The following is a 10,626-nucleotide window of genomic DNA, read 5'->3' as shown; positions in this document are numbered from 1 at the left end:
GAAAGTAATAACTCCTGGAAGAGAAATAACTCTAGTTTTGGTACCATCTGTCGGAGAAATAATATTGCTTGAGAAACTAGCAAGAAACTTCTGCCAAGATTTATGTAATTATAAAACTGTTCTTTTAGTCTTTCCACCAGCTTCTCTAGAGCATAGTATCTTACAAACATGATGCCACCTTTATGCCAATACATAAATAAATAAATCAATAAATCAATAAATATTGAATACACTTTCCAAGCCATCTCTCCAGAACTTCAGGTTTTGTATTTTTATGAAGGGCCAAAGATAATCCTAAAGATATTGTCTACAGAGGAGAATGATAAGATTTATAAATTTAGCAAAATGGATATTTACAAAATACAGGGTAGAAAAATTATTCTCAGTACATAGGGTAAGCACTTTTTTTTTAAGTTTTATAGTTTTTTATTCACTTTCAAAACACCAAAGGGCATTAGATACTAGATATGTCCTTAACTAAAATCAGAGTCTACAATATTCCACAACATTAAATTAACTGAAATGCTATACACAACATCAATTATAGTATATGATGTTATATCTTTGAATCACACACTCCATTTTAAAAACAATAGGCTATCTTCGATATTTTTAAAATTATTATTATTTTTTATTTTACATGTCGATCCCAGTTCCCTCTCTCTCCCTCCCACACTTTTTAATCATTCACTTAACCAAGCTTTTTTTTTCCAGGAATCTGGGCCAGATTCTTGAATGGAATCAGTGATTAAAAAGAACTGATTTCCTTATCATTACTATTGAGGGGTTCACAGTAATGCCTATAGTGTATACCAGACAATGAGCAATAAAAATTAATGTAATAAGAAGAAATTGTAATGCTGTGAAGAAACAAAGGGATTGCTTGAAACTGAAAAGGGGTAAGGAGGTCAGAAAGTTTATGAGAAGTAGACTCATTATGATTCATTGCCATGACCAGCGCTGCTTTGGGATTGACCTGACTGGAGTGAGAGGACATGAATTTACATGTAATAACAAACACAAGTATAAGAAATCTGGGGTGGGATGAGTCAGCAGACTGGAAACTCAGCTTATATATCAGTATAGATGAAGGAGGAAGTGGAGAGTAACTCATGTCAAGAGTTGATCTCTGTAGGAGACTGCAGTCTCAGGCCTCAGGTATCTGAAGGACTGAGGGGAGATTGATATTTCTTGCACATACTGTCAATAGCCATACTTGGACCAAGGAAAGCCTTGGTGGCATAACTGAGGAAGCTGGGCAAGCTATGGAGGCCAAGAGCAGCAGTCCTCCACTATCTTAAGTTCCTGCATCCTGCTTTGAGTTTGTGCCCTGACTTCCCTGGGTCATGGGCTACAAGATGTAAGATGAAATAAACCCCTTCCTCCCCTAGTAGCTTTTGATAATGCTTTTTATCACAACAGAAAGTCACTAAGAGACATATATAACTCCAGTTTAAGGGGCTCTGATGGTTAGTCCCAAACTAAGGATCTCTCCCGCAGGCCCCAGTTCGTCTCTGTGAGACATTAAACAAAATCAGAACTAAAACATAAGGGGAAAGAGATGGGTGGTGGTGATGAGGATAGCAGGGAACTGGGAGAAGGTAGGTGGAGAGGTCCAAAACACATTGTATACATGTATGAAAGTAAGAATGGACAAAATTTACTAGTAAAAAAAAATTTCACAGTCTATTCCAGAGAGTTTAGCTAGTTGAAATTCATGAACTTCTCATAAGGGTGTTTCATTAAGGTGTTCTCATTTTAAGGCATCTCAGCTGGGTAGTGTCACTTGTAACTTTTCTGCCTTGAGACTGAGAACCAAGCCCACCAGGGTACAGGTCAAATTCCCATATACTCTTAGAATGTGGTGATTTAAACATACAAGTTCTTGGTTTGACTGATTCTGGCTTACTTCACTGGTGCACTAGCTATTTATAAGTTGTTATTTTCAGGTCTGAGCTCCTAAACTGGAAAATAAAAGCAGCCAGATGAAAAACTGGAAATACAGAATATAAAGTTAATACTTCAGTAAGGTGTCATGGAATTGATTATGGATATGTGGTTTGATTTTTAAAATTTAGCCATGTGATATCTAATAGACATATATGAAAGATAATAACTTTCAATAATGCAATAGAACTAAAGATGTGAATGAGTGATGTGGAGAAAGTAATAGTAACTCTGACAATACATATCTTTTTTAATTATTATTTTTTTTTTATTTTACATGTCAAACCCAGTTCCCTCTCCCTCTCTCCTGACTTTCCTCCCTCTTACCCTCTCTCCCTCCTCACATGAACTCTGACCACCCTCCCCTCCCATCTCCCCACCCCAATTCCACAGGTAGGGCAATGCCATCCAGGTGGATCATGTAAATCTGTCAAGTCATTTGAAGTGGGACTAGGACTTCTCTCCTGTCTCTAGGTTAAGGAAGTATCCCTCCATGGGGGATGTGTCTGCAAAGTCCTTTTGTGAACCAGAAATACATCCTGGTTCCATTCTCTATGGTCCCTTAGATTGCTCAGTCCTTCTATCTGAGACCCATATTCAGGGGGTCTGAGTCAGTCCCATGCTGGATTCCCAGCTATCAGTCTGGGGGGCCCATTAGCTACTCCTTGTTCTGGTCAGCTGTCTCTATGTGTTTCTGCAACCTGGTCTTGTCCTCTCTCTCTGCATCTAGATTCTAGTTCGACTCAGTGTTTAGGTATGGGTGTTTGCTTCTGTTTCCAACAGGTACTAATGAGGGCTCCATGATGGTAGATAAGTTAGTTGTTGAACTCACTATCTGGGAAGGGCATTTATGGTAGCCTTTCCATGGTTGCTCAAATTGTTAGTTGGAGTCAGTCTTGTAGGTCTGTAGACCTTTTGTAGATTCAGTTTTTCTTCATACCAATAATGGTTCCTTCTTTTATGTTCATTCTCTCTCTCTCTCTCTCTCTCTCTCTCTCTCTCTCTCTCTCTCTCTCTCTCTCTCTCTCTCCTGCCTTTGATTCCTACCCTGACTCAATCTTCCTAGTTGCAAGTGCTTTCCTCTCCTTCTCTTTCTCCTACTTCTCTCTCCATTCACTGCCCCCCCCACTTCCCATGTGCTCTGGGGGACTTATCCCTTCCCCCTTCTGTGAAGGACTTTATATGAATCTGAGAATACACCTTTTATCCTAGTTCCTCTTGGGGTGTGAATTTTAGGCTGGTGATCCTTTGCTCTAGTTCTAAAATCCAAATATGAGCGAGTACATATCAATATATCATGCTCCTCTTTTTTGTGAATGGGTTACTTCATTCAGGATGGTTTCTTTAAGTGCCATCCAATTATCTGCGAATTTCAAGATTCCATTATATTTTTTTTTCTGCAGAGTAGGATTCCATTGTGTAGATGTGCCACATCTTCCTTATCCATTCTTCAGTTGAGGGGCATCTAGGTTGCTTCCAGGTTCTTGCTATTAGAAATAATGCTGTTATAAACATAGTTGAGCACATGTGTTTGTTGCTTGGATGTGGATCCTTTGGGTATATGCCTAAGAGGGGGGTTGTCGGGTCCTGTGGGAACCAATTCCCATTTTCCTCAGGAACGACCATACTGATCTCCAAAATGGCTGTATGAGTTTGCACTCCCACCAGTAGTGGAGGAGCATTGCCCTTTTCCCACATCCTCTCCAGCATAAGTTGTCATTGCTGTTTGTAATTTTAGCCATTCTGGCAGGAGTAAGATGGTATCTCAGGTGTTTTGATTTGCATTTCCCTGATAGCTAAGGATGTTTAGAACTTTCTTAAGTGTCTTTCAGCCTTTTTGATTTCTTCTATTGAGACTTCTTTCTTTAGTTCTGTACCCCATTTTTCAATAGGGTTATTTGGATATCTTTTATGCTGAAAAAAAATCATGTAAGGAAGCCAGAGATAAATTGTCACATTGCCTATGCAGACAGGAAAATCCTGTGGACTACTGTCCACATCATCAAGCCTTAAGTCCAAGCTCCTTTGAGTGTAAGCTGTAAATCAGAGAGGTGATTTATGAATTAAATTGCAGGCTGCTGAAATTCCCTAGTTCCCTTGTTGTTTGTGTCATGCTGACCCTGTGGATAGCTTGACTTTTGTGGTCTTCCTTCTGCATGGAAGCCTGTTCTGTGATACTGACTCATTCTCTGTGCTCTGAGTTTGTTCAGTTACCCTTTGTAGAGGCTCTCTCCAGAATGTGGATGATATATTACTTTTTGACTTTTGGAAAAATAAGGAAATCCCATCATTGGATGAAATAATGTGGAATGTTTCCCTTTCCTCTACACATCTGGTGGTTTGTGTTCCATTGTGGAGCCCCACACAGGCCTCTGGGGGAGTGGGGAATGAGAGCCCATTTTCCCTGGGAACTACCACTGTCATTACTTGCTCATAACAGTTTTTCAAAAATGCCATCTCAGCAACAGGCACATACTTTAGAGACCACAGTGCAGTGTGTAATATTCACAACCACAGTAAAATTGGCCTAAATAATTTATTTTGAAAAATTCCAGATGGGGGCCAAGGTATAGAAAAATAGCTACAAAATTTATAGGTTCCATTTAAGTCTTCTTCCGGTGAAAGATTATTCTAGCCCTTACCTACTACTACTCAAAACAGCAGTTTCCTGTCATGAAGATCGTTAACTCCTAAGGAACCTGCCACCCAGATGAACATAGAATCCTTGGTCAGGAAGAATCAAGGGCACCCCCACTTCATTTTCCAAATGGATGGTTCCAAGGGCAAAGCATGACTGACCTAAGAGAAACCAGTTGTGGTTTATGGGAAGAGTGAAGCATGGCTTTGGAACGATGTAGTTCTATAATCCAGTCCAAACTAGCTGCATTGCTCCAGGACTTCTGTTCTACTATACCCTATTTAAAGAGTCACTGTTTCCTTAGCCTGGAGCACTACTGATAGCACATTCCTTTTTAAAAAGCATATATCAATTGTTTAAAGTATTCAATTGTATTTCTTTATGTGTATGTGATGCTCTTTGATAACACTCACCTTCAGTTACTTTTTCTTACCAGTACTCCTTCCTTTCTCTCTCTCCTTCTACATTCTAAATAACCCCTTGACACATTTCACATTCTTCTTTTATTCCAGGCTCCGTATTATTGAAAACATGTAATCTTCTATCTGGGTCTGGCCTTTTGTGAGGATTTGAAAGATAATGACCTCCCCCCCCCAAAGGGAAGGGCACTATTAGGAGGTATGGCCTTTTTAAAGCAGGTGTGGCCTTGTTGGAAGAAGTGTGTCACTGTGGGGACAGGATTTGGGGTCTGTTTTGCTCAAGCTTTTCGTGCATGATACACTATCTATTCCCTGTTGTGTGCTAAATGTAGAACTCTTAACTACTTCTCTAGCAGGCCAACATTTCCTGCCATGATGATAATGAACTGAACCTTTGAAGAGAAAGCTGCCACCCCAATGAAATGTTTTCCTTTATTAGAGTTGCCGTGGTCATAGTGTCTCTTCACAGGAATAGAAACCCTAAGACACCTTTTTATCACTTAACATGATGATGTCCAGTTCTGTTCATTTTCTTATAAACAGTGTAATTTCTTCATTTCCCAGATTAGCTGTTCCTTCTGAAGGCATCTTTCCTCGAACAGACTCGTATTCATCTTCTAATTACTATTATGACAGCCTTTGGCTTCTTTATTCAAGGCATTTTCCCCCTCCAATTCTTAGTATTTTATTTATTTATATGTTTATTTTAAAACTCTGTGTTTCTCCTAAAGCAAGTTATTTTTTTTTTTGGTTTTTATTTATTTATTTTTTGAATGGATAACTGTTTATATATATATATATATATATATATATATATATATATATATAAAGCTATATATATATAGTTATATTTGTCATCTTAAAGAAAGGAAAATTGCTTTTAATCCTAGCACTCAGGAGGCAGACACAGGTGGATCTCTGTGAATTTGTGTCTAGCCTTGTTTACAGAGCTAGTGCCAGGATAGGCTCCCAAGCTACACAGAGAAACCTTGTCTGGAAAAACCAAAAAACCCCAAACAAACAGAAAAATTTCAAGATGATGAAATAACCCAATTAACTCACCACACATTAAATCACAGGGTGCTTTACTTTTAATCACTTTTTTCCTAAAACATAAAAAAGCCAATTAGAGCAATGAGAGGCATCGCACATTTTTGTGCAGTTTACAAAATCTCATTAGTATCTGGCTTGGTATCAGATATGTTATCATATAGACTTGTGTTTATTTATTTCAATATCCTATTTTTGTTTAATAATGTGAAAAACTAAAATGGTGAATATATTTTTTCTTAATACCAAAATTTTGGCAAGTAATTTTTTTTTTTGGTTTACAATAAAATGTTTATTTTTTTATTTAATTTTATATAACAAAGTCCAATTAAATGAAAACAAACATTTATACACAATATTTGGGAATTTGGGCATCGTTCTTTCTAAACTACTTCCTGCTGGTAAGTAATTTTTTTAAAAGAGTTATATATACTATATGTATCATGGTATTGTTTACAAAAGTCATATTATAGGATCAGTCTAGGTATACAACAATAAGTGAATGAATAATGAAGTGTGACCTTAGGTAGAAATAATGGTTATGTATTCAGCCACAAAGAATGAAATCATGTAATTTATAGAAAAATGGCTAATATTTAATAAAATAATCAAGGCTCATAGAGACAATACTCCATTTCTTATGTGGAATGCTGACATAAGTAAAAGACAAAAATGAAGAGGAAGGAGAGTGTTTTGCAGAGAAAGTAAGTCAGCAACAGGAGGAAAGGGGGATAGAGAAGTCAAGGGAGGATGAGGTCAAGGGAGGAGGAAAATGCAATCTTGACCTTAATTTCATCTTTATTTAGTCAAATGAAATTATTGCTCCATGAGGAAAGTTGTTGTCTTGTTTCCTACATCACATAAAGTGTTTTTCCTTTTTTTTTTTTAAAAAAGGGTAAGCTTTATAAATAGAATGAATGTTTTGTATATATTCACTTCATCATACACAGAATATTAAAATAATGTAGACTGAGGAGTTGAGGTTGAGATTTAATGTAATGTGTTGTGTAATAAATTCAATAATTTAATGTGATATAATGTAATGCAATGTTTGTTTGAGGACATTATGGTCTTTTTCAGTTGGCTTCAGAGCATGTGGTGTATGCCATTAAACCAGCCATTTGCCTTTGGTATTTTTTTTAATCATTGGTATAAATATCATGTTAAAAGACATAAACAACAATGACCTTTGGTATCTGAAGAAATTCCAACAGTCTACAGATGTTACCTTATTGTTCAGTAGATTCCTGATTAGGAGCATGGTTCATGGTTCTAGAATGTCTGGGTTCACATATGGACTCAATTTTCAGTATTAAAGAAGTTTATTGGCCATTTGCTATCTATAACACAGGGACATTGTGAATCCAAACAGGTGAATATAGGGAAAGACTTTTGAATGGTGTCTGACATATGGTTCACAGATTTTTTTTAAAATAAAATATGATTTTATAGACAGCATGGAGATGAAATAAAAAATGTGTACAAATGTTTTGTAAGTTTCAAGTACCCTAGAAAATATCTCTACTTATTTACCTACTGTCTATCTAATATGTATATAGTTGAAAAGTCAGAGTTTCACTTAATTTCCAGGTTTAATAATAAGTGACAGTTCAAGACACACAACAGAGCTAGTCGTCTGCCCAACTGAACCTGAACAAAGAAGTGCTGCTGCTACCGCAGATGTAGGCCATGCACCTTCAAAACATTATATCTGCATGATGTATCTACAAAATCCAACCTACCCATGGACTCAGATGCATGCCAATACCCACAGTTTATCACCCATCATTTACCTGTCTCTGTTTCTCAGATTTGCTCTCTGTAGGTTTGTTCTAGGTTGGCACTCAAAGCATAGCCAGCTCAAAGAATACTCCAGTTTGTTTGATGATAACCTTCTTCAAGTTTCGTGATTTTAATTTTTTTTTTCATTGAGTGACAGCATGCTGTGATGATATGAGCCCTGGTGTCCAAGAGACTGAGTTTGAATTCTTTTGTCACCAAATCACCACCTCAAAGGAGCTCAGTTGAGGGTTTCAACCTCTGTAATGGCTAGAAAAGGGAAAATACACTAGTGCTTGTGAGTATTTAATAAGTTACTGTGTGAACATTTTCAATTATAAAGCCCGCCCCCTACTCTTTGTTCAGTAACTGTTTCCTTCTTTTTTTCTGTTTCTCTGTTTACTGTTGTCATTATGCTGAACCTTCATTTTCCTCTAATTTTATTGCTGTTTTCAGTGCTAAGTATCTTGCATATCTATCTTTATTTTCAATAGATGTTCATAAAGAAAAGTCTAAAGCCAGACTTACCTACCTAAGCACAGCAGGTAGGTAACAGAAACAACTTAAAAGTGAGAATGAAAAGTCTTTTCTCACTATCAGTTCCTTTTATACTAGTCAATTGTGAAAAAAATCTGTTTGGCATAATGTGTGCTATTGAAATAATGAGCAAAATTGAGATCTTGTTTATATGATGAGAATCATTACTGTGATGGTAATTTATAACTGTTGTGACCAATTACCAAAAAACAAATGTTAACCAGAATAATCTAGAAAACAGAGAATTTTGAAAGGAATATGTGATTGAGAATAGGACCAGAGCTTATGGTACGCCCTAGCAATTGTGGGATAGTAATAGCAGGGGAGTGGAGGGTCATTTCAGTGGACAAACTACACAGCCATACATTTCTCTATTCATGTATCCATCCAATAGTTACAAAATACTAAATATGTCTCAGGAAGTGTTTTAGATATAATGAATATTTCAGTTGATAAAGATAGTTCAATTTTATATTTTTCTGAGGCTCACAGTATAGTGACTGTGACTCACATTAAATTATTTGAAATTCATCATGAGAAGTTTGCCTGAATAAGGTCATAAAAATGCCTTACAATTACAAAACTGGAAAAATATGTTCTTTATAGGTAGACTTCTTACAATTTTGGGGTGCATTTTGTAACGTTTGTGGACAGATTATAACAGAATTAGAATGGAACAAAAGTAACATGAAAAACTAAGCAATGTTGATCAACAGCTACATAATTTGCTAATTATAAGATTTTATGCACTGGAATACAAACATGCTCTTGATGAGACAGAATAATAATTTATTGAATATATTAGATACTACAAATTTTATGAAACAAAAATAACTTTACTATAATAACCTGAATAATCCAAGGCTAACCAGAGTATATATCTCCAGATTTAATGAGTGACTCTTTTTTGCTCAATAAAAAATTATTTATTTTTGTTTTTTTCAAGTGTTTCTCTGTGTACCTTTAGAGCCTGTCCTGGAGCTCACTCTGTAGACCAGGCTGGCCCTGAGCGCTAGGATTAAAGCTACCACTGCCTGGGCTAAGACTTTTTTTTTTTAAGACTTATTTTTTAAAACCCTAAGTTGAGCTGGGTGTTAATGGCACACACCTTTAATCCCAGCACTCAGGAGGCAGAGGCAGGCTGATCGCTGAGTTTGAGACCAGCCTGGTCTACAAGAGTTAGTTCCAGGACAGTCTCCAAAGCCACAGAGAAACCCTATCTCAAAAGAAAACACCCTAAGATGTTCAGCTAAACAGAATAAATTCTTGGGTATATGTACATATCTAAACAAAACAATAGAAGGGGATACCTTTTCACTTAGTTTTACTTTTAACAGATAGCTGTAGGTTATAGATATTAATTGTGTATAGTAAATTGACATATGACTTAACACTTACATGGCTCTCCACTTTCCACTCTTCTTCAGTTTATCCAGTTCTGAATGGTTCAGTACACTTAGGTTTCAGACAAAAAGAAAAGGAAAATTTAATATTTCCTGTTATCTTTTTTTGATAATTTTTAAAAATTTAAATTTGAAACAAGCTTGTTGTACATGTCTATCCAAGTTCCTGCACCCTCCTTCCTCCCCTGTTCCCCTGACCAACCCCCTTACCATGCCCTTTCTGCTCCCCAGGGAGGGTGAAGCCTTCCATAGGGGATCTTCAAAGTCTGTCATATCATTTGCAGCAGGACCTAGGCCCTCCTCCATGTGTCTAGGCTGAGAGAGTATCCCTTTATGTGGAATGGTCTCCCAAATTCCATTCATATACCAGGAATAAATACTGGTCCACTACCAGAGGCCTATAACCTACCCAGTCCTAACTAATACCACATTTAGGGGGCATATTCAAAGAAAGATTTATACTGACAGCATGCAGTCACTTCCATCACTCATAAGTAAATCAGTAATAAAAGCAAGGATTTTGAGCCATGCATGCTATTTGATACTACAGTGAGAATATTTGCTGTTCTAGGTTTCACATTCCACAGGTGATCTGTCAACCTTTCCCTATACTCACACATTGTAAAGGGTGTTTGACCAAGACTGGATAAGTATTAAGTCATCACATTCTTCCTCCAATCACACAAGGCAACCACTTTCAAATGTCTTTAAATTAGTTTGAGATCAATGCATATAAGGGGAAAATTAACATATGCTAGTTCAGGCATGACTATAATGAACCTGAATGATTGTGGCATTTGTCCCTCTTCCATGACAAACAAGGATATTATGCGGTAAATATGTGAAGTCACAA

The sequence above is a fragment of the Phodopus roborovskii genome, unplaced genomic scaffold, assembly GCF_943737965.1.
Source record: "Phodopus roborovskii unplaced genomic scaffold, PHOROB, whole genome shotgun sequence".
Taxonomy (NCBI): Eukaryota; Metazoa; Chordata; class Mammalia; order Rodentia; family Cricetidae; genus Phodopus; species Phodopus roborovskii.
Note: the sequence above shows the minus strand (reverse complement) of the source record.